The sequence below is a fragment of the Chionomys nivalis genome, chromosome 3 (genome assembly GCF_950005125.1).
Source record: "Chionomys nivalis chromosome 3, mChiNiv1.1, whole genome shotgun sequence".
Lineage (NCBI taxonomy): Eukaryota > Metazoa > Chordata > Mammalia > Rodentia > Cricetidae > Chionomys > Chionomys nivalis.
This window is the reverse complement of record NC_080088.1, coordinates 55,931,361-55,936,977: the sequence shown is the minus strand read 5'-3', so window position 1 is coordinate 55,936,977 and position 5,617 is coordinate 55,931,361. Positions and strand designations below refer to the sequence as shown.

The 5,617-nt window shown below is 39.2% G+C and overlaps 1 pseudogene; it reads left to right on the top strand.

Moving 5' to 3' along the window:
- The first annotated feature begins 1,053 nt into the window (after window positions 1-1,053).
- On the top strand, window positions 1,054-3,626 carry LOC130871274 (steroid hormone receptor ERR1-like; annotated as a pseudogene).
- The last annotated feature ends 1,991 nt before the right edge of the window (window positions 3,627-5,617 follow it).

Sequence of the window (5,617 nt, the reverse complement as noted above, 5' to 3'; positions counted from 1 at the left end):
CAGACCTATCATCAACACTGTTGATTTACAAGCTATATTTAACAAGCTTCATTTTACTTAAAGAATAAGAGACCAAATATACACGGGGAATATGACTGCTCTGTTAAGTGCTGAACACCAGGTCGAATGCACCTGTTAACATTGCAGGAAAGTGCTGTTCAACAAATTAGAAACAAACCAGGAAAACAAATTTAGTACCCAATCACAGAAAATGGTGAAATTTAGGCAGAGGATGTGTTATGGTTGAGATAGAACACTGGGATGGTACTCTCAAAAATAGGATGGAACTGAGTAGTGACAGTTTTCACAGAAGCACAATAAAAAAAATTTTCCACAAAATGCAATAGGTAATTTTGGTGAATATGTGATTGCATAGAAGGACATTTCTAGCAGATAAAAAAACACAGAAGCCACATGGTAAACAAAAATGGCACTCTGATCTAGAATTTCTGTAGGAACCAGTACAGGATGCTAAAGCACAAACTCAAATAATATAGTGCACAAGAACTCTGCCAACGTCTTTTATTTTCCTTTTATTTTTAATCCAGCTTCAAAATCAAGAAGCATTAGAGGAAGATATGTACACCCCTTATTATGGTTCAAACTTCTCTTTCCCTCCATAATTTATATTTTGAAAAATAATACACTTGTGGCAATATGAGTGAAGACTTTCAGGTTTGTGAATTGTGATTAGACTGTGAGACTCTTTGAACATGATTTAGTGACCCTATAAAAGATCTTTAATAGAATGTCAGTTTCTTCCAGCAGTTTTGCCATATGAGCATACCAAAAGGTATCATTTGAAGCAATCCTCACGAGGCACATAAAATATGTTTGTGACCTTTGGAAAACTGCATTTCTATTGTTTAGAAATTTGTCTGTGGTATTTTGTTAGAGTAGCCAAAGAGAATTCATGGACTCCCAAGACCAATTGCACAGCACAGCAGAACAGAACAGCCTGAGGAGAGGGACCCTGCTCATCCTACCATTACAGGTCGCTAGGTCCCTAATGCCTGCCAGCCTGCCCTGTCGGAGCCCCAGGTGACCAGCATCATGTGGAGGCAGGTGATAGGCACTGAGCCTCTCTCTACATCAAGACAGAGTCAGTCATCCCTGGCAGTTCAAAGAGTTTCTCAGAGACTGAGATTGAAGTCCCAGTGACCCTGACCTGGGAACCAGCTCTAGCCTGCTGCCTTCCAGGGCACAAGGAGGATGAGGATGGAGACGGTATAAAGTCTGGTGAGCAGAGCAGTAGGGATCTTGGGCTTAGCTCTCTACCCAAATGCCTCTGCCATGGTCGGTGAGGATGTGGTCTCCAGCTACCACTACAGTGTGGCATCCTGTGAGGCCTGCAAAGCTGCCTTCAAAAGGACCATCCAGGGGAGCATCGAGTACAGCTGTCCAGCCTCCAATGACTGTGAGATCACCAAGTAGAGACAAAAGTCCTGTCAGGCTTTCTGCTTCACCAAGTGCCTGTGGGAGGGCATGCTCAAGAAGGGCGAGTTTCTGAACTGTGTCTGAGGTGGGCGACAGAAGTACAAGCGGCAAGACAGATGTGGACCCATTGCCTTTTCCAGACCCCTTTCCTGCTGTCCTCTAGCGGTAGCTACTTTAGGCCCCCTGGAAGACAGCCCCAGGGAATGCTCTGGTGTCTCATCTGCTGGAGTTGAGCCTGAGAAGCAGTATGCCATGCCTGATTCAGCAAACCCTGATGGAGTATAATAAAGGTTTATTTATTTAGGGTTAGACTCACTGAAAAGCAGTGATCAGCAGTTCTCTCCAAGAGCTGGGAACTGGAACAGACTCCAGCAGTCAAGAGACCCATGCATGTTTTTTTTTTTAATTTTGTCTGCATTTATAGTACATGTGGCCACACCCAAAGTGGGCAATTATCTTAAAGGCTATTTATTGACTAAAGGAGTTCGCACAGCAAATTGTGCAGGGTTTCCAATTTGACCTTTCTTATACTACCAAATCTCTAATCAGGGCATTCCTGAACTCTTCCCCTAGTTTTTCTTTTCCATCACAAGCTGCCTCAGATGCTGAATTATGGATAGGAGCAATTTTTGGGACTGACCCAAAATGTAACTCTGACAATAGTTTTCCTTAGGCTGAAAGTATATTAAGTCCAAATACAATAGAGTTCTTGAAAATAGTCAACATCTTTTAACACATATACATGAAACATTTTAAATAAAAATTGGCTGAAACATCATCAAGATATGCACACACACACACATACACACAAAATCTGAAACCAGAAGAAACTTTTCAGAGATATTGAAAAAGTCTTCCAAAGTTATTGGGGAAATTAGGCTGTGTGTTTATATAGCAGCATTTTCATACTGTTTTATTCATGGAGTTAAATATGAAATTTGGAGGCTTGATTCCACAGCAAAATTTAGAATGAGAAAAGTTTCTCTAACCTGAACTACAAAACTATCAGAATATATTGAAATGCATTTTTACAAAAATGAGACATGATCCCCAAATATGTGGCTCAGTACATCAAACAGGCACACTGCTAACATCTCACATAATCATCATTGACAAGGATACTTGCATATGGTATTAAAAAGCAAAGAAAAATATTTCCCCATCTCTGGGAGACAAACTAAGGGAAATAAAATGTACCCAATTTATATAAATGACAATATTATAAGGGAGAAACAAAAAGGTCTCTGATATATTAAATTATCATAAGATACAGAGAATTAATTAACTAAAATTATATAATTAATTACTGATCCTGTTCAATCTAATTAAGTCTACCTAAATTCCTTCAACTGAGTAAATAGCTCACATGCAAAGTTGGTAAATCAACTAATGTAGACAGCATCCCTATCATAAACTTCTTTAATGATTAAATCTTCAACTGAAACTATTTTATTTTTGTTATCTGTAGAACTAACTTTTGAAATCATAATAAGAAGAAACTTTCCTTAAAAATGGAAAATTATAATATTAAATGCACAACAAAAGTTTTCTTTCTTGAGTCCCAGAAGTTCCTGCTATTCACATTCAAGCTGTGATTTTCCTGGATATAACTTTTGCTTCATTGTTATATTTGATGAATGTCCTAGATTTTTAGCTTGAAACTGCATGTGACAGTCTTTGGAACAGAAATTCTACTGCCATAAGAAAAATAATTGGAGAAAAGGCTACTAAGGTTCAGATAGATCTTTGTGAACCTTATCAAAACTTCCTCCGAATCCTCTGAGTCCTGAGGCGCAGGAAAGGCTCAGATGCACTTGTGAAGGCCATCTATCTGATAGCCTTTGGTTTCCTCACATCACCCTTTAAAACATTCACATCTTACCAGTGGCAGAAAAAAAAGAAAAGAAAAAGAAAAAGAAAAAAAAAAACAACTGAATGTAGACACTGATTTCTTCAAGTCCACAGGACCATCGACAATATTATTAACCTTTATTTCTCAGTACTATCTATCACAAATAGCATCCTGTTATTAATTTCACTACAAGTCACTGGCTCTCTGTAATGCTTCTTTGCTCAGCCCATTTCAGCATTTACCTTCATTAGTGAAGACAACAGTATATCTGAACAGCAATGACCTTGAAACTCACTCAAGTTGTCTCCCTTCTCACTGCCTCCGTCAAGACACATAGAAAACTTTCTTTTGTGATTTAGTGCTGACACAATAGTGAGACCCAAATGATTTTTTTTAGAGATCAAATAAGCATGCAAAAACAAATTCCATTTATTTATTCTCAATCACATCAGCAAGGACTATAATGTTAAAGAAATCATTTTACAACTATGTTAAAACACAGGTGATTATGTAGCCGTGGCCCAGATAAATAGCAAAACACCCTTTGCTGACAATCAACATAGACTATATAGATTCATGACAGATGAAAATGTTGCTGCTAGGCACAAAAGTGACACACATTTTTCCTGTGATTGTAAAACCTCTTAATAAATTCATAAAATCCTTAGTAGGACAGCATTTTTCCTGAGAAACCCCAAGTGACCATGTCTCCTAAAACCTGAACCCTGGAACAGCTTCTTTCTAAAAGTCCCTTTTTACATATGAAAGAACTGTACAAACCTTGGAACTTAATTCAGTTCATCTGGAAACACCAAAATCTATCAATTAATAGTTGAAAACTTGACCAAGGGGAAAAGTTTACCCATTCTCTGTAGAGCAACAGCAACAACTGTTAAATTTGACATTGATTATTCTGAACTAATTTGATATTGTGCTCATCCCATATCATAGATATTCCTAGTGAGTGAGAACATATGCCACACATCATCTAGTTGACTGAGCTCCTGTGAGATTATGTTATTCTTTCCTATAATATAAGCACTCCTCATTGCACCCTACATCATGCTACTATTTAATTTTATCAATGTCTTTGCAGACAGAAGTCTCTGTCTCACTGGGTTCCACAGTCATTCAGTCATAAGAAACACAAAGTGGCTTATATTAATTATAAATGGTTTGGCCAATTAGCTCAGGTTTGTTATTAACCAGCTCTTACAACTTAAATTAACCCATAATTTGTCAATATTTATCCATGTGGCTTGGTACCTTGTCTCAGTGAGGCATTCTCATCTTGTTTCCTTTGCGCCTGGCTGATTGACTATGCCCCTTCCTTTACTCTTCTCAGAATTCTCCTAGTCTGTTTATCTCACCTATACTTTCTGGCTACTGACCAATCAGCTTTTTATTTAACCAATATGGGTGATACATCTTTTTTTTAATTATTATTATTATTATTAAAAATTTTCACCTCCTCCTCTCCTCCCATTTCCCTCCCCTTCCCCCATCCCCCTTCCCCCTCCCTCTCCAGTCCAAAGAGCAGTCAGGGTTCCCTGTCCTGTAGGAAGTCCAAGGTCCTCCCCCCTCCATCCAGGTCTAGGAAGGTGAACATCCAAACAGACTCATAAAGCCAGTACATACAGTAGAATCAAAACCCAATGCCATTGTCCTTGGCTTCTCAGTCAGCCGTCCTTGTCAGCCACATTCAGAGAGTCCAGTTTGATCACATGTTCCATCAGTCCCAGTCCAGCTGGCCTTGGTGAGTTCCCATTAGATCAGTCCCACCGTCACAGTGGGTGGGTGCACCCCTCGTGGTCCTGACTTCCTTGCTCATGTTCTCTCTTTTCTGCTCCTCATTTGGACCTTGGGAGCTCAGTCCAGTGTTCCAATGTGAGTCTCTGTCTCTGTCTCCATCCATTGCCAGATGAAGGTTCTATGGTGATATGCAAAATATTCATCAGTATGGCTATAGGATAGGGCCAGTTCAGGCACCCTCTCCTCAGCTGCTCTAGGAACAAGCTGGGGACATCTCCTTGGACACCTGGGATGGGTGACAAATCTTTACAGTGTTCAAAAGCATTATCCCACAGCAGTCCTTTCTACCTATATTAAAATGATTCTGTAGATCTTTCTTTTATTCGGTTCATGGTGTGCATCATTCTGATGGCTAATCTTGGTTATCAAAATGACTATATCTGGAATCAACTAAATATAAGGTACTAGACACTTTCATGGGGAATTTTCTTGATGATCAGAAAGACCCACCCTAAGTGTTGTGGCACCTTATGGTTGCCACCCTAATGAAAAACATAAAAAAGGGAAATGTTGCTT